Below are 20,737 nucleotides of genomic sequence, written 5' to 3' on the forward strand. Positions count from 1 at the left end.
ATGTGTAAGGGCCCAACGGTTGTGAATAATTCGCATTAGTAAAATATAATTCGCTTCATACATTTTTTTTTTGGTACCTTTTCCAAATGTCTCTTACTGATTTGGAATTATATTACTTATGTATTATCAGCTCTTTTTTTACCTTTTTGATCGATGCAAGACTTCAAATTTAACTCAACAATTGATCCTTCACATCAAGGGTAACATCACTCGTGTCTTCTCCTTTGACGATATAATCTGTCTCCTTACATTATCTTCGGCCTCAATTCCAATTATAGGTCCTATTAGGCGTGATTAATTTGCATTGGTATTTGGTATGTTTATTGATACTAAGGAGTAAGCGCACATAAATTTATTTTTGGGTAATTTCTAAAGGTTTTATAGTAATTTAAAATCAAATCACTTATATGTAGAAATTAACAGAGATAATTATAGGTTAAGTCTAAATCAGGTCCAATTAAACCCAGACTCAAATCCGAATTCTTAGTTTCTAAAAATATTAAACTAAGAGCAGCCATGAGTCTAAAATCCATAATGAGTACTAAATATTTGTTAATTTACTTTTTGAAGCCCAAGGTTGTTGAAGTTGGATGTTTGACCTTAATTCAACTCTATGTGTTGATGCTTCTCACCTACATCTTATATTCCAATTACAAACAAAAATGCAGAATGGAATTGAATGGAATTAAGGCCAGCATTGCTGTAGTGTTGATTGTTGAATTCATACAAAATTTGAACTACTAATAATAATGAAATTACTCCCATGCATATAACACCATAGATAGTGGTCGAATGCAGCGGTGGCACGTTCACCTGCACGTGACGCCCACTATACTATTCTTATCTAAAATTTGATTACACGTGTCACTTCTGTTATCGCCATCACTATCTTAATTAGCAGCTTAACTAAATTGGAACATTTTCCCCCTTTCTTTGTGGATACATTCATCAACCTTTGTTGATTAAGCAATAAGTCTAAGTTTTATTTAATAATCCTTAATTTCATATTTTAATCTCATACGAAATTACCTTAAAAATTATTACAATAATGCTATATTTCAAATGTGTTTCAAGAAGAAAATCTACAATATTTGTAATTCCTTTGTTTATAACCTTAAACTCTTCTAATTACAGAAGAAAATAATGAAGATTTGGTTGTGATAATGAATTCTAGTCACTCGGAAATTTGATATATGTGGAATGCGTTAATACACTTTTCTATTGTGATATTTCTTCCACAATGATGCTTGGATGATGATGAAATTTACAATTAGATACAATCTATATAACAATTTCCTAGCACAAAGAATATTGCAATAGTAAAAACAAGTATTACAATGAATTAATAACCTTGATGATTTTGAAAGTTAATTACTTTCTCAATATGATCTCATGTAAAGAATAACAAAAACAATGGGAAGTTCTTAAGAAGAAATCAGAAAAATGATTAGAGAATAGGATAGAATGTCCCTAGCATACTCCCTCTATTTATTTATCAGCAAGTCTTGCATGCGACCATCTCACCATGAGATGGTCCTATACAAGCAGCCCAATGTTAAACTTACAAAGTAATTACACAAAATCTTGGGTGAGACTGTTTCACCTGAAAGACGCGTCTTTGGGGCGGCTCAATTGTATATATATTTTTTACCAATTTCACATATTAAAATGTCAATTTCAAAAGTTAAAAGACCAATTACAAAATTGGACAAGTTTAAGACTTAAAAGGTCAATTTCAATACTTAAAAGATCAATTTAAATACTTAAAAGACAATTACAAAACTTAAAATTCTCATTTCAAATTTAAAGTAGGATGACTCAAACTTTGAAATTGACAGTCTTAAAATTAACCTTTTAAATCTTGTAATTGTCCTCTTAAGTCTTGAAATTAGTATGCTAGAATTTTTTTAAAAACTTATTGGGCCTGGGCCAGTTCCACTGCCTAGGCCATCTCACAGGAGAGTATCTGAAGCAATTAACTAAATAAAAACAGTTTTTTTCATTAAATTTTAAGAATTTAAAAATTGGGCTAGCCCATATTAAGCCGTCTCACTGTAAGACGGTCTTAATAAAGAATTTGTTTTTTTAAAGAGAAGTATCAACCAAATGCCTTACTATGAAACCATAGATTAATTCACCAAAGCTCATAAATGTACTAATATGTTCTCATCACAATTAACTTCTAATTAGAAGTTAATCATTCATTAGTGATGTTTGGAATCGACTAACACTAACTAATAAAGCAAACAGCAACGGGCGACGAGTACTGAAAAGCCAACTCGGCTTTCTGGCCAAAGCCGACTCGACTTTGGTTTCTGTCTTAAAATCGCACATCAAAATTAAGTCTTAATCAAATGTAAAACCTTAGCTGGTATTAAATTTTATTTTTATCCACTAATATAAGTCTTAAAGAACTGTGATACCAGTGTTTAGATCTAAAAAATTTATTGATAAGTCACAATTGTTAGAACATTAGCCTTCAAATCTACGCATCTAGTATCAAATTTAGTTCATTTTTTTTTTCTTATTTAATTTATTCAATTATAAATCAAATTAAGTATAAATGAATCATAAATATAAATACCTCTTGATTCCTCTCTATAGTCATCACCATTAACAAGCATCTAAACTCACTTCGTTTACTTTGATTTTTCAATTAATTCAAGTCTAAGAAGGAACGTAAAAATATTTCCCCTAAGTGAAAAAAGACGAATATATCAAATGTAAGGCTACAAATCTACAATAAAATAATATATTACTCAAAATACAAAATTTTGAAAAATAATGAATTCCTTTCAAAGGTGTTGTAGTTGTAATAATGATTTGTAACTGAAAATGATGTGGAATTAAAAATGGATCAAAATATTTGGATTCGACCAAAATTTTACAATTTTTTTAGTCAAGTCATTTTCAAGTTACATGTTAATATTTTCAGGTTGGTTATTTGTGATGAATGTGCCTTGAGTCTTTAATCTTGAGCATGGAGACATGAGTATAGTTTCATGTGGGAAACTTTATATGGTCAATGAAGAGAAGGAAGAAAGTGGTGTGAATTGGGACAGAAGTGGAAGCTGACTCGGCTGACTTCTGTTGCCCACCAAAGCCGACTCGGCTAGGACCAAAACAGCCTTGAGACAGTGAGTCAAGCCGACTCGGCGGTATGCTTGATCACCATGAAGCCTAGTCGGCTGCAGCTCTTCGTAGGCATTTTGTTTCGTTGCTTTGTCTTACTTTTTGTCATTGTAAGTATTAGTGGGTATGTATTATAAATACCGATAACACATTAGTTTAGGTGAGCCAATCTTTTGATTATTATTCTCTCTCTAAAAGGTTTGATCCACACTTATTCCTCTCTTCTTCTGTCTCCAACCCCTCTTTGAATAACCATTGTAATTCTCCATGAAAGCTTCAAGAAGCTCGTTTATACATCAATGAAAACACCTAGGCTAGGGAGGATGTAGCCCACATTGGGTGAACCTCGTTAATTATTGTGTGTTGTTTATTTTTTATGTTTGATTCTTGCAATTACTCATTTCAGAATATAGGTTTTCAAATCTTTTTTTTCCCCAAACCAATTGGGAATCTAATCATTGATCCTAGGTGCATTAATATGTGTTTTAATTAAGTTAGGACACTTAGTTTCTTCATAATTGGTCATGGTCGTCCAAGGCTCTATTGAACTCGCCTCAGACTTGTTAATATTAGAGTTTGGGTCTATTTTTTAAGGCCCAGTGGGTCTGTGTCTAATAAAATAAATGTTAGTGGGTCAGTTTGGGTCTATGGTCTTCAAAGCCTCCCTTTGGACCCCTATAAGACTCAGACTTGATTGATTTGTCCTAGACCTGTCAAATCTGCTCTAACCCTGACCTACTATACAATACAAAATCAACTTTAAATACATTTTAAATCTATTTTTGTATTTATTTGAATTCAATTTAGACCTATATACAACCTACAGACTCATTTTAATTATATTAATAACAAAACTTTAGAATGTAAAAAAGTTCGGTAAGAGTGATAGAATTAAAGTCCATTTAAAATCTACGTATGAATCCACCAAAATTCCTTCATTCCTTAAAGAAGTTCTCATTTGTCATTTTGTGGTGTTTCATTTATTGTTCCCATAAGGAATCTTTTTATTGTTATCACAAAGTTTGGACAAAAATAACCTTGTCCATTCTCAGTTTGATATTTTAATAATACATGTGATCTCTTTATATCTTCCAGTAATTTCATTTTAATATTTTTATATTTCTTATGGTCCCCATATGTTTTCACAAATTTTATAAAAACATTTTTTTATTAGGTGTGATCCTTTATTCTTTCCACTAACTTTCTTTTAATATTTTTTTAATGTTTATGGTTTCCATTTTTCTTCCATCAAATATATTATTCAATCAAATAATATATCCACTATCTAATTTATTATATTTTTTTAATTTCCGTGAACATTTCTGTGGGAAGTTCATCAAGAAACGGAGGGAGTAATCTAACTAAGTCCACGTCAAGTTGAATATGACCCAAACCCGACCCATGACGCTCCAGTAATTTACATTTATATTTAGTTTCAATTCCCATTCGATCAAATTTTGACATTTCTAGATTCATGAGACTAAAGCATATTTTCTTCTTCTCAACTCTCTAACTTCAACCACATATAGTATTAATCAACCTGCAAATTGATTCCCATTTCTTCTCCTCCCAAATTCCAGATCTCCAATGTCCTGCTTAACTCTTTCACTTCAACCCAATAATGAGCCCGACATCCTCCTCCAAACCCGAGAATGGCTCCCACCAGAGGCGAAACGAAATAAGGGTGGGTAGGGGCTTTGCCCCCCTTGAATTTGTTAAATAATATAATCTAGAAAAATCTAGGGAGTAATGTATCTAGAAATAAGTAAACAAAAATCTATGATATCCTAGAATTATCTAGACTAACACCCTAAAGCTAATAGCCTAGAACTATCTACAAGTTGTAGAAAAGACTAGAAACATAATGATGGTGAAAGCACCAACATAGAAGCACTATATATATATATATATATATATATATATATATATATATATATATATATATATATATATATATATGTTCCATGCTCTCATTTGTAACTAAGCCACATAATGAGTCAATTCAATCATATACCGACCGAGTCTCAAATATTGTTAACCAAATTCGATCCAATGGAGACGCCATTGAAGATGTTAAAATAATTCGGAAAATACTAAGAACTTTAACCAAAAAAATTTGATCATATTGTGGCTGCTATAGAAGAATCTAATAAAGATTTAAGTTCACTCACCATGACTGAATTAATAGGCTCTTTATTAGCACATGAAGAAAGAATGCGTAAATTTGAAGAGCAACCAATTGAACAAGCTTTTCAGGCTAAATTAAAATTTTCTAATAATGGAGAAAATATAAATGGCCACGGTAAAAATTTTCAACCAAAAAAGGGCAATTTTAACAACAGTGGTAGGGGGAGAGGAAATCATAAAAATCAAGGGAGCCGAGATAACAACTCTTATTGCATATTATGCAAGAAAAACAATCATAACACAAGAGATTGTTGGTACAAATGCAAAAGATGTACACGACACTCTCATTTTGAAAAAGATTGTTATTTCCGGCAAAAGGAAGAGGCTAATTTCACAGAAAATAATGATCAATTATTTTACACATGTCTGAATGCTCAAGAAGAGCAAACTGACACATGTTACATCGATAGTGGTTGCTCCAACCACATGACCGGAAATAAAAATTCATTTGCTAATCTTGATGAAAATATAAAATCACAAATAACACTTGGTGATGGGAGTAACCAAGTAGTTGCCGGAAAAGGAACAATTGTTGTTAAAACAAAAAATAGCTCCTCTAAATTCATCCCCGATGTATTTTATGTCCCTGGGCTCGCACAAAATTTGTTAAGCGTGGGACAATTAGTCCAAAAGGGCTACATGGTAAAATTTGATAATAATCAATGCCACATATATGACAAGAAAAAGGGGCAATTAATTACCACTACTAAAATGGCTCCTAATAAAATATTCCCACTTAAAATGCAATCGGAGTCTAATATTGCCCTAAGTTCAATAATGGATGAATCCACCTTGCGGCATTTAAGATTCGGGCATTTAAATTTCAACAGTCTAAAACTGTTGAAAAATAGAGAAATGGTGATTGGGCTACCACCAATCACTAATGAAAAGAAAATTTGTGAGGGTTGTATATATGGCAAAATGCATAAATTGCCATTTCCAACCTCATCTTGGAGGGCCAGAGCTCCATTAGAAGTTGTCCATGCAGATGTATGGGGCCCTACCAAGAATCCGTCTCTTGGCGGAAATAGATATTTTCTGTTGTTCGTTGATGACTTTTCACGCATGATGTGGGTATATTTCTTGGAGAAAAAATCAGAAGTATTATCCCATTTCATGCAATTCAAAGCCCTCACAGAAAAACAAAGTGGGCATTCAATAAAGGTTCTACGAACCGATCGTGGGGGAGAATTCACAAGCAATGAATTCAACAAATTTTGTAAAGAGCATGACATCAAAAAAAGCTCACAGTCAGACGTACACCACAACAAAATGGCGTTGCAGAAAGAAGAAATCGTACAATTGTTGAAATGGCCTGCAGCATGATGCAGGGAAAAAATTTGCCTAAATATTTTTGGGCAGAAGCTGTCCACACAGCTATTTACATCCTCAACAGATCTTCCACGAAATCATTGAAGAGTATGACACCCTACGAAGCTTGGCAAAAAAGGAAACCAAAGATCGAGCATGTCAAAGTTTTCGGATGCATTGCATATGCCCACGTTCCGAAGGAGAATCGGGACAAGCTAGATGGAAAAGGAGAAAAATGTATCTTCACTGGATACAGTGACGAGTCAAAAGGATATCGTCTCTATCAGCCCGAATCTAAGAAGTTGATCATCTCAAGAGATGTCATATTCGACGAAAAGGCCCAATGGCAATGGAACGAGAACGATGTTGAAGTTCCAGTAGAAGTCATTCCACATTCCACCACCAAGCCCAGATGAAGGAGAAGATCCAAATCAGTCACCAACTCAATCATCTGCAAGTCCATCACCATCAACCAATCCAGGAACACCATCAAGGAGCCCAAGAAGTCCATCTACATCACAAAGCTCAAGGTTGGAGTCAAGTCACTCAAGCCCAGCTCAACAAGTTCGAAGATCACAACGAGATCGATGTCCACCAAGCTACTTGGAAGATTATCAATGCAATCACACCATCATGGCACTCTTTGTAGAAAAACCACAAAACTTTCAAGAAGCAGCTCAAGAAGAAAGATGGATCGAAGCCATGAACGAGGAGATCAGGATGATAGAAAAGAACGACACATGGGAGCTTGTTGACAAACCTCAAGACAAGGACGTGATCGGTATGGAGACAATCAGGTCAGTCCTAGCTCTAGCAGCTCAATTTAAATTGCAAGTTTATCAATTAGATGTCAAATCAGCATTTCTCAATGGGGAGCTAGAAGAAGAGGTATATATCGAACAACCTTAAGGATATATAATCAAAGGAAAAGAAGATAAGGTGTATCGCCTTTGAAAAGCCCTCTATGAGCTCAAGCAAGCCCCTCGGGCCTAGAACAGCAAAATCGATGGATATCTTCTCCAAAATGGCTTTGCAAAAAGCCCAAATGAGCCATCACTCTATATCAAGACCCAAGGGCCAAAGTTTTTCATCTTGTGCCTATACGTAGATGATCTAATCTACACAGGCACCGATCCGAAGACAATAGAAGACTTCAAAAAGACAATGATGTCAGAATATGAAATAACAGACCTCGGAGCTATGAAGTACTTCCTTGGCATGCAAGTCAAGCAAAGTCCAGGTAAAATATTTCTCTCACAAGAAAAATATTTCGAGGATATACTCAAAAAATTCAACATGAGCGATTGTAAGCCAATCGCTACACCAATGGCTACAAATGAGAAGCTCTTACAGAATGATGGAAAAGAAAAGGTGGATGCATCAATCTACCGAAGTTTAGTCGGATCTCTCATATATCTTATAAATACAAGACCAGACATCGTTCATGCAGTCAGCATCATCTCAAGGTTTATGAGTGAGCCAAGCAAAGCTCACTTAGCAGCAGCCAAGAGGATACTCAGGTATATCAAAGGAACAAAAAGCTATGGGATAATGTACGAGTCCGAAGCAGACTACAAGCTCATAGGCTACACGGATAGTGACTTGGCAGGAAGCATCGACGATCAAAGAAGTACGAGTGGATACGTGTTCCAGCTAGGGTCCAAGTCTATCTCATGGTCATCAAAGAAACAAGCTACGGTAGCACTATCATCATCAGAAGCAGAATACGTATCAGCTACAAGCGCGGCATGTGAAGCAGTATGGCTAAGAAGAATCCTAAAAGATCTACAACAAAAGACATAAGATGCAACTACCATCTATTGTGACAATATGTCAGCAATAGCCATGACAAAGAATCCAGTCTTCCATAGTCGCACAAAGCATGTTGAGATACGACACCACTTCATTCGAGAATTGGTCGAGAAACAAGAGATCGAGCTACAATTCTGCATAACAGGGAAGCAACTCACAGACATATTTACCAAGGCACTTCCAACGGAAAAGTTCATCAAATTCAGAAGACAGCTAGGAGTCCAAGATTTTTCAGATTAAGGGGGAGTGTTAAATAATATAATCTAGAAAAATCTAGGGAGTAATGTATCTAGAAATAAGTAAACAAAAATCTATGATATCCTAGAAATATCTAGACTAACACCCTAAAGCTAATAGCCTAGAATTATCTACAAGTTGTAGAAAAGACTGGAAACATAATGATGGTGAAAGCACCAACATAGAAGCACTATATATATATATATATATATATATATATATATATATATATGTTGCATGCTCTCATTTGTAACTAAGCCACATAATACAAAAAACCTTTTTTTTACAAAAGCCATCAACTCTCCTCTTTATTTTTTCATATTAGCATCTTCAATATTTATTAACCAAATTCAATAATCCACTACAACTTCCGCATATTAATTCTAACAGAATTTTGGAATTTTTTAAGTATTTAACTGTTACTTTATAATTTTTTATAATTTCAGCCCATTAAATAAAAAGACCACAATTATAGGAAAGAATAACTGAAATTAAATTCTAAAAAACTAAAAATTTCAGCCCATTAAATAAAATGACCACAATTATAAGAAGAGAATAATTGAAATTAAATTCTAAAAAACTAAAATAATTTATATGAATCATTTGCCTAAATGGAGTTAGCAAAGAAAAAAAATGCCACTTTGGTGCCCACTTAAAACTATTTCCCAAAGTAGTGTTTATGTATAAGAGAAATGTGACTAAGCTATTTTATTTTTGGTTTGGAGCCTTCAAACCTTATTGTGAACCAAAAATATAGTAGCTCTAAGTAGAATTAAAAAAGAAAACAATATATTTTTTAGTGCTTACTAAAATTTATTTTCTAAAATAGTTTTTATATAAGAAAGTAACTTAACCAATTTATCTTAATTTGTGGAGTCTTTTGTGATTGGCAAAGACTCATTGACCCTAGAAGAAGTGAAGGCAGAACTTTATACTAGGGAGTTGCGTCAAAAGGCGACAGGTGATAATGAGAATCATGGCAGTGGGTTAGTTGTTAGGTTGGGTAAAAATTCAAGAAAAATGGGTCTAACAATAGTAACGGTGCTAGTGCAGATGGTTCTAGCAACACTAGGAACATAATTTGTTATCACTGTAGGGAACCATGACATTTTAGGTCTAATTGTCCAGAATTAAAGAAAAAATCTCAGACCACAGTAGTCGAAAGTAAACAGAACGAGCTATGATTCAGAGGAAGATTTAGCATTGATTAGTTGTGTTGAGTCTTTTGATAGCTGGATTCTTAATTCTGGTAGTTCGTTCCATGTGAGTCCTTGTCGGGATCGGTTTGATACTTATGAGTCTTATTTTGGGGGTTCAGTTATGATTGCTAATGGTACTCCATGTGATGTAGTAGGTATTGGTTACATGAGACTTTGAACTAGTTTTGGGAGAAGGGTTACTTTGACTAGTTTAGCAATGGGGAAGTGAGTGTCTTTAAGGGTTCGGATTTGATACTTAGGGGTATCAAGGTGAAGTCTCTGTATGTCTTTTAGGGTGCTATGCTGCTTAGTTCTTTTGTTAGTGCTTTTACTGGTAACCAGGAGATGATGGTTTATGATAGGCATGGTCATATGGGTGAGAGTAGAGAGCTGAAATTGTCCATGGGGAATCTTCTTACATGTGTCAAGGATTCCTACCTTGAGGATGACGAGCATTGGGTGTTTGGGTTTAAACACGGGTGTGAGCTTAGCATTGAAGCTCATGATCTGTAACACCCCGATATTTTTCCGATATATTAAATGATTTGCTAATAGTAATAATAATATTATTATTATTATTATTCTTTTTAGAAAAATATATTTCTTTTTATTATTTATTTTGTTATTAGGTTAAATCATGAGACTTCAACTTTTAAGGCAATTAAAACCATTTTAAGTCCAAACCTATTTCCTAATCTATCTTTAATTCAAAAAAAAATAAATAAATAATAATAATAATAAAAGGGGATTTGAAGAGTTGGCCGGCCATATGGGGTAAGTTGGGGGATTTGTAACCTCTTGAAGAATATTGAAAGATTAGGAATTATTGCCTTGCATAATTGTTTCCTTAATTTCCTTAATTTCTTTATTTCCTTAATCTCCTAAAGTAAGAAAAACACTCGCAAAACCCTCAAACTCCCACGCGTAATCCTCCATTGATTCATCAATTTTGGTGTTTTGTTCTTGAGCAATTGTGAGTAATCCTTAATCTAGTTTTTATTTTTAAATTTTAATTTAAATTTCTATGATTTTTATGTGTGTTATTTTATAGTTTATGATTTGTTCATGATATAAAAATTCATGTGTGAAAGTATGATGTATCTTCTATCTAAATTGATGTATGTTTTTTTTAGGGTTTTGGATATGTTTACATATGTATGAAGAAATTGTTTGATGGATGATTGAAAATATATATATATAAAAATGGATGTTCATAGAAAAAAATGTATGTGGTGTTAGGAATTTATTTATTTATTTTTATTGATTAGTAGAAGGAATTTATAATGTTGGTAAAAAAAAAATATACATGTAAATATGTGATGTGTATGTGTGTATACAATTGTGTAAAAAGAATTATAAAAAAAATAATAATAATTCATTAAAATTTATTTTTATGTAAATTTTGTTGTTTAGATTTAATAGGAAATAAAGCATTGATATTTATATTTTTGTGATAAAAAAAATGGAATGACAAAATCCCGTAGGTTTGAAAATGGTGAAAAAAATGTGTTTTTGGAACATTTTTGGCTTTGAAATTAAGTTAAAAATACTTATACAATGTTATAAATTATGAAAATTGGTACCCGGGGGTTTTGACGCCTTCCGGACGCAACGGTGAAATCGGATTTTCAGTTTGACAGTTTTAAGTTGAGTTTCTGGACAGATTGTATAGGCTGTCCGGTTTTGTGTATATACCATGTTATAGTATGTGATGGATGTTCATGTTGTGTGTAGTATTCTAGGTATGGATGTGATTGTATATGTGTGTTATGGATGATTTGAGAAAAATGTGTATGTGTGCTTATTTCCCGAATACGATTGAACCTTGTAGGAAGTCGATTCGTGACCGGGAATTGACTAAGACGCTTGTGAGTTGGTTATCTTGCTTAAGGTATGTACACGCAGCGTGGTTCGCATTAGTCCGATGTATCATATAATAACGGTATACAAAAGTAAAGCTTGGATATATAGTACGGATAATGTTATCTTTCGAATCGATAATTTTTATACATTGTTTTGATAAGCAGAGGTAGTATGACCTCACTAACTTTAAAGTGGACGTAGTATGACGTCAATTGGTGGAAAAGAATTACTCGCGGTATATGAGGGCATTATGAGCCACCGCGGGGGTATGCATACTTAACCATAGACACCGAAGTAAGGCGAGTGTCTATGGTAGAGACTTGCTTAGGGGTTAGCTCCCCCTAATGTATTGTCTCACTTATGGAGTTTGGAGTGTACCGGCAGTATGGCTATATAGTACAGCAGTATGGCTGACTAACCTTTACATGAAAATAATTATTCTTAATAAGCATGATCGAAGCATAAGGTTCTGTAAATTGTCAGCTAATAAATTAAAACTTTCTCTTGTGTTATTATTTATTTGGTATGCGACGTTTGCTGACGTGTACTTTTGGTCTTAACGACCCTGCGATGATGTTGTTACCTATCTGGGCAATGACTAGCAGTAAGTTAAGTTGCAGGTCTGGGGAGTGAGGATTGTCCCTTGAAGAAATAAATTATTAGGATAGAGAAGTCTTGATAAAAACTTCAAAATTTAGTTTAAAGAACATTTGGTTTTTTATGAGGCGATTTTCGTTCTCAAGTTGTAATAAGTAGATTTAACTTTTCGTTCTTATCCGCTGCTAAGAATTTCTTATTATCTAGTAGTTCATAATAACGCTAATAGAACTCGATCCGCACGTTTTCCTTAACTTCAAACCCGTTTAAAACTGTTTTCTAACATCCCGGTTTGACTCGGTTTATGTTTGTCTCGTTTTAAGAGGTCATCTTCTCTTTTCGTACGACCCGAGTTATTCCGAGATGTTACATGATCACTTGTATGGTAGGAAGATTAGTTGGCTACATTTGGGCAATTTGTTTTGTGGATTTGTTATGTTCTATGTTTTAGGTGTTGCGCGACATCATACCTATGGGATAACACCATTGCAGAGCGGTGTTATAGGAATAATGAATCGGACTTTGTTAGGGAGAGTCTTATACATGCTCTCTAGTACTTGGTTATTGAGTAGATACTGGATTAGTTTGTTCGATTGGGGTTTACACACGGGATTAGAGGTGTTGTGGTTTGGCTTAGTAGGGTATCGACGATATCGTGCTATCTCATGTTTGGAGCCTTGTGAGGGCTTTGGTGTGTTGTTATGTATTTTGCAGTTGCTGGTTATGGTCATAATGGTACCGAGTTTGAGGTGGAATATGAGGTTAAACCCTTATCCATTTCTATTCAACCCCAGATTAATGGTGTTGATGCTGCCCTAGGTATCTTTCTGACTATGGTTTCTTGTGCTATCTTTATCTCTGTGGATAATTTAAAGGAGTCCGTACAGGGAACATTCCACCGATCTAAAGGATTTCAATAGAAGTCTATATGTGTTATCGAGAAGTTTAATAGGTTGGTTGTAGGGAGTGTTTTTTTGGTTGCTATAAGTGTGGTAGGGTTATGCATTGAGCCTTGTGGTTTTGGCAAGGTTGGTAGCCGTTTTTTGTGGAGTCACTTGGACCTCCAACTTATGAGCACGTTGTAGAGTATAGTGAGCGGGCGCAGTGGTTTGCTATGACTTTATGTATGAGCAGAGTGTGGAAATTGTTGTATAGACTGGTAGTGTTATTTAGCTCAATTATATCACCTCATTTTGAGGCTAAGTCGGTCTACATGTCTAGAGTTTCGGTTCAATGTTTGAAGTATGCTGTGATGTGTACTTGTTTTCCGCATACTAGAAGTGTCATTTGCAGGTTTGTGACTCAACCTGGGTGGGGGCACTGGCAGGTAGAGATTTGTTCTCTCTATGGTTTGCTTGGATCAGCTATTATGTTTCTTATGTACGGGAATAATGTTAGGTGCTTAGTTACATTGGTTGAAGCTTAGGTTGTCCTCGCTGAGTTTGATTGTGTCGTGATCTCGGTGATGGTTCTTTGTGATCAACCTTGGTTGGCTTTTGTGTACTACGATTTTGTGATTAGTGATCAGGTACTTGATGTTCGGGAAAAGTACAGTGTAGTCAGATTTCATTCTGAATGCACATACATGAAGATAGAGGTAAACAAGGTAGGATGTTCGGACAGTCCTAGTAGATTCTTTACTATGCTGGATTCATTAGCATAGGCCCTTATGGGCGGTGTTGAGAGAGCTCACAGGTGGAGGTGTGCACAACCTCAAGGTGGAGCTTGCTTCGTGGACTCGTGATGTAGGTGGAGCATTATGAGTGACTTGTGATGCTAGTTGAGCATTATGAGTGGTTATACGTGGAAACGAGCAAGTTAATGGATCTTGGTTGGAGACTTATCGAGATGGGTCTTGGTTGGACACTTGTCGGGATGTATGGCTTATGTTTGAGCTTTGCACGGTTTTGGCTTGTGAATGATTTTGTTTCACTATGGTTTTATGAGGTAGTGGTTGACTACGGGTTCTCATCAAGTTGGAGATTGTTGGTATGGTGTAAGTCGAACGCGAGTCGGGATATGCATGATGATGAATCATGATAGTGATTGAGTCCAGTAGCAAAAGTCGAGTAGGTTTTAGTTTGGAATGGACTCAAGACGATTCGGCCTTTACTGCAAAGACTGAAGTTTTGTCCAAAGACTAAAGTCGACTCGGCGTCAATGGGGAGTGGCTGACAGCTGAGTCGGCGGAAGCTGCTGACCAAAGTGCCATTTTCCAGAACGTGAAGCCGAATCGGCGGCTATGCGAAGTGTAGTGCAGCCGACTCGGTTGCTGTTTGCGGGGAAGTAGGAAATCAAATTTTCCACATTTCTTGGTAGTTAATATTTTATTTCTTCACGGTTACTTTTAATTTTTCTTAATCTAATTTCTTTTATTAAGTTAATTTTTCTTAATCTAATTTCTTTTATTAAGTGGTATACTATATAAAGCCCTCTTATTATTATAATTAGGGTACGAGAGGCAAAAATACAAAGTGAGATACTAAGAGAGAAAAGCTTGGAGAGCCATTGTTGTAGTGTCTCGTGTTCATCTTGTAATCTCCCAGTTTATATTGAAAGTTTATTCTCGGTGCCGGTGGATATAGCTATCACATTGATAGTGAATCAGGTTAAATTTCTCGGTGTGATTTTCTTTATTGTCTGTTTGAATCTCTATTGCTTTTCGTTATTATTTTTCGATCTTTGCTTCCGCTGTCGCATAACAGTTAGTAATATTAGGTTAGCTGTTATGCTGTCGTCAATGCACGACGAGAGTATTGCTAAGGTGGTACATTCTGCTACTGATTCTGAGAAAAAGATTACAGGTGGGGATAATTAGGCGTTTGTCGAGGGGTTCACTGTCGAGCATGAGTCAGGTGTAGAGGCTTTTTAAAGTGTAAGGTTTGAATTGCCTAGTGAGACAGTTGCTGTTGGGGATAAAATGGCAGTGAGTATTGGTCAGGTGGGGCAAGTAGGGTTGAGTGATCAGGATGGTGGAATAAAGAGGGAAGAATATAAGGAGGATGAGAATCCCTTTGTGGCTAGTGATGCTATTAATAAGCCGGACTCTTTGATTGGGGGTTTTAAGAAAGACAAAGATGTAAATTTGGATATGACTAAAGCCTTGGTGGGGCTTGAGGTGATTCTATCACCTCCTTCTAAGGCCTTCCCTACAAGAATTACGGTAGAAGGGTTTGATGGAGATTATGGTGCCATTGAGTTTGGGAATGAGGAGGCATCACTTAGGGACACGTTTGAAGGGTTTAATGATGCATTTGGTGGTGGCTTGGTTGCTTCAGAGTTTGTGGGTACGACAAAAGTTGTCAAGAGAGAAGGTCTTGGTGGGCTTGAGCTGTTACAGATTGAATCTAATAGGGCTCTGTTAGTATATTGTCTTTTACATGAGTGACCATGAGTGACCAGGTTTCAAAACCCATGAAGTGTGTCTTACATAAAAATTTTTTTGACATCATTTCATTTTTTCCTGGATCCGCCACTGCCAATGAGACTCTATATGAGAATCTCTTGGTGCTGAAGATGGAGATGAGTGAGGAATTTCGCAAAGTCTTTGCTTAATAGAGTGGGTTTGATGTGTGTGATTTATTTGAGAACTTTACCTCCAATGATGTCGGGTGATAAGGAAACTGAATTCTCATTTAGGATTGAGGGTACAGATGTTGTTAAGAGAACTATTATACAGAGCTCTCAATTTAGTAGCCTTGGCAAGGGGATGTTTCATGTGCGAACTACAGCCTCTAAAGAGCCTTTACCTGTTATGAAATACAGTTTGATTCCTCAGATGACCCCCATTCCTCTGCAAATCAGGCTTGTTAGGCATCATGTTGGAACCTTACTCTTGTCATGATACAATATATTTCAAATCCTGATTTGCAAGCACTTATCAACGATTTAACATTTATTCTCAAACTACCAGTTGATCCTTCTCCACTAAAAGTCTCTCATAACGTTGTCTTGAATGGATCTCAGAAAGAATTAAAATGGCATGTACAAGAAATCCCATTGAAGGGTACTCCAAGGAAGCTTAAGGCGTGGATGCCTGTGGACATAAACGAAAAGATATCGAAGAAGAAATCAATGTTGTCTGCTATGTTAAGTTTTCCTTCAAAAGGGCCAAGACGATTTCTGGTATTTCACTTTGGCCTGCTGCTGAAGGTAAAACAGACTTTTACGTGGTTGATAACAAGGTTGAAAGTGGTACATACATGCGCAACTGACCATTATGACTTGGTATATCTTTATTCCTAGTACATTCTATCTCATTTATTCTCCTCACGAGCAGTTAGTCTTGTAAAATCTTTTGTATCATTTTCCTGAAGTAGAGCATCTAGCTTTTGGTTTGCGTTTTGCAAATTTGCAAGGTGAGTTTGTGCTTGCGGCATTGATGTTTTCATTTACAATTCCCAGTACATATTTGATTCTTTTGAAAATTGTACAATATAATATTCAATAAAAAATAATTTCTGAATTGGAGAAATTCTTTTACAATTCCCAGCACATATTTGTTTTATATTTCAATTTTTTGTTAATTAGCTTTGAAATATTTGAACTGAAATTTATTATTTGGGGTAATCTTAAACTTATTTTTCAATTACCATTGTCACATCAAATTGATCTGTAATTGGACTAAGGAAGTATGCTATCTGAGGGGAATGTAAAGATTATAGTTGAAGCACCATCTACTCCTCGAGTCCGTTTGAGTTTGCTACTAAAGAAGACTTTTCCCTTCACAGTATACACTTTTAGAGACAAATTTAAAGGGACAGAAGAGTACTTCACTAAATCTACGAGTCAACATCAATTTTTTCACTTACAATCATGTTCATGACTATTGCTTGCTTTTCTTTAAGCTTACCAAAATATTCATTCTTTGCACTCTTCTCCTCATTTGCAGTAGGGAAAACATGTTTTATATTTTGGAAGATTTTGGGAGGAACTTTTGACTTTATTCATGGGTTGTTAGGGATTTAAAAAGAATAACTTTTGGATCTACTTGTACTTTATTTCTTATTGGAGAGCTTTTTAGCTAGAGTTCACAATTAGTTTAGACTTTAGAGTAGTGTTTATTTCTTTAGTTCTCGTTGGGGTAGAAAACACATAGTGTCAATTCCACCATTATCCTATTTTCTAATTCTTTAATTTTAGTCTAAGTTCAAGTTTTCATTCAAGTTATTGAGTTTATTTGGGACACTTAAAGGATTTACTTTGGTTCATGTGCATATTACGATTGTCAATAGGAGTGTGCATAAAAATTTGATCCAAAATACTCAATCTAAATTATACAATATCAAATTTTTGTCTTTAGATATTTGATCTAAATTTTAGATTTTGGGTATTTGAAATTGGATATTTTGTTAGAACCGAATTATCATATCGAATTTGGATCAAAGTTTTCATATTTTTGGTTATCCAAAAATTTTCATTTTCAAATGTCAAATGTTTAACAAAAGAATTACTTAATTATTAATTGGGTACAATATAGTTGATTGTGAAGTCTATGCCCAAAATTATATCAAGGGTCATTAGCCGAAGTTAAAATTATTGGAGCATTGTAAGAAACCGTCTTATCGTGAGACTGGTTCATTCAAGCAGCCCAAATTAAAATTTGCATAATAGTTAACTAAATAAAATCAGTTTTTTCATTAAATTTTAAGAAATTATAAATTGAGTCAACCCATATTAAGTTGTTACACTATGATACGATCTTAATAAAGAATTTGTCAAATCATCTTGATGGACACCCAAATGTAAGTTCGGGGGCAAATTATGTCTGTTGGCCACAAAATTTTGCATTGGGTCTTTTAGAACCTAAGGACTAGCATGGTACCGGTTCTGAGCACAAGTTGGGTAGTCGATTGCCTGGGCCTCCCATAAATAAGGTGTGTTAAATATTAAATGGTGCTATTTAGGTTCAATTTTGAAAAATATTTTTTAAGTATCTTTGTTTATAAACTTATTTTTATATTTAAAGTAATTATAGAACATAATGTTACAATATATTATGTATTGAATTATGTTTCTTGAAGCGGAAAAAATTTTATCTTTTTATATACAAAAGGGTTTCCTATGACATCATCATAAGATTGGACGAAAAATCGATACCACTAGGCCTTGAATCATGGACCACAACATTCATAGTAATTTAAGCACAAACATATATCTATTGAACATATTAGAGATGGTTCGAAAATTTTCTGGTTATAATGTATAGAAGAAACTAAATGTCTAAAATATAGTTGAGTGACTTATTTGTATCATTTTACATATTTTCATAATATAAATGTTTTATAATTTTTAATTGTTCTTAAGTAAAAATATTAAGTATCAAAAAATACATTAAAAAGATAAAAATAAGAAATATAACAACTGATTCAAAGATGTGGATTTCTCGCATATTATTGTTGTGATTAGTTGGTTGCAAATTATGCATTTTTCTTGAATTTTCATGTAGATTGCAAAAATAAAGAAAGTTTGAGGTGTCTAATAGACTGATTTCCGTAGCTTAATATACTCAAAGTAATGCTCAAATTTAATTATCAACAAACTGATAACCTAAATAGTGGCTTGCCTTAAGATGTTATCAACTATCTCAACTAACAGTTTACGATAATGATGAATTTTTAGAGTATTATTTTAGTTTGACCGCTGATTGAAATAACAATTTATCTTTTAATATAAATCGTTAATTTTTATAGAAATTTAAATTTTAATATAAATTTCAATATATGTCCCACACTATAAAAATAAATTTTTAAATATTTTATGTGAAGCTAAAAATCGATAGCTTGAAGAGGAGGCATCCTATAAATGATTTTGAAAATAAGTTAAAATGAATTCCTATGAAAGTGTGAGAGGCAAAACAGAAAAGTATAGTGGCATTACATATTTACAGCACTATTCATAATGTGAAGTAACGCATAGCCCGTGAAATTCATTCAATTTCACGTCGCTCTGCCAATGCAAACATCATTAATGCCATGCCCATAAAGTTATTATTGTATTTGTACTACTTACTACTCTACATTTTGGATTTTGGAATTCCCATTCATTCTACCGTTGTGTACCTAAATTTGACTTCACTTCATAGGAGTACTCCTCCTCCACCAATATTCTTTCCCCTTTCTATTCCATGCAATCTTAGCTATACGGTGGATAATAAGGGCAAAGCGGGCTATTACTCGACGTTTTAAATTTTAGGGTTAAATTTTTTTTTTTCTTATACAAGATAAAATTTAGATATAGTTTACATTTCTTATTAAGTAATATGAGATATTAATATTTTTTTATAAAGTACTTGAAATATCAATAATACAAAATAATGAATATTAATTATATTATTTTATCACGGCTCAAGTTTTTAGGGGTTGTTTAATAGTTTACTGACCTAAAAATAAAGGTGATGAGCATGCTCTTAATAATCTTGCCAAATTAATTCTATATTCATGAATGAAATTTTCTTTTTGTGTTTGATTGTCCTAATTGGCCGTTTATTTATTTTAGTTTGATTCTTTCCATACTTGATGCTGAATTTGTAACTTTAACCAAATAGCAATAACATTAAAATATGTATTAATCTTCTTATTTCATTTGAAAAGGATATAATCGATCATCATTTAACTCTCTCGTGAATATATATGATCATATAATCTATAAGCGAAGTATGACAATGATGATGAAATAATGTGAAAACTGCAATTTAAAAACATGGCAAACTAATACTCCATATTTTGTTAATTTATTTTATTATAATCCTTGTTTTCATGTTGCAATGCAAGTACCATTATTCTTCATTTATTCTTAAAACTTGTCATATGGACTATTAGGTAAGTTAAATGATGATCTCATACCCTTTCTTGTATCTAATCCATTGCTCGAACGTTGTCCTTCAATTATATATATCAGCTCATCTATATACGTATAATGCAAAATCTAACTACTCATATCTCCCTAAAATAATTTCTTTCAAAGCTCATTTTAATAAGATGTTTGATAAAAAAAATTACTTTAATCTAAAATTATACTTTTTTCATTTTGAAATAATTGTTACATTTCGATTATGAGTACTATTCATCATTCAAACTTATTTTGTATATTGTGGTTAATGTGTAAGTAAAAATATAGTCAGGGGATCTTATTTGAATCATGTAATTGCATACTTTCATAATATTAATTAACATTTTATAATTTTTAAATGTGTATAGTTTAATATATAATTGAACAAAATAACACATTAAATCACGTAAAAAATCAAATATAACAAGTATAATAAAAGGGAGAAAGTATCATCTAATGCTTTTTCACTCGACCAATAAAAATTAATTTTCCGTCTCATAATGATCTACAAAGCATTATAGTAAGCATTTACAATTCTATAAACAGTGGAATTATTATGAAAGCATCAT

The sequence above is a fragment of the Amaranthus tricolor genome, chromosome 6 (assembly GCF_026212465.1).
Source record: "Amaranthus tricolor cultivar Red isolate AtriRed21 chromosome 6, ASM2621246v1, whole genome shotgun sequence".
Classification (NCBI taxonomy): Eukaryota; Viridiplantae; Streptophyta; class Magnoliopsida; order Caryophyllales; family Amaranthaceae; genus Amaranthus; species Amaranthus tricolor.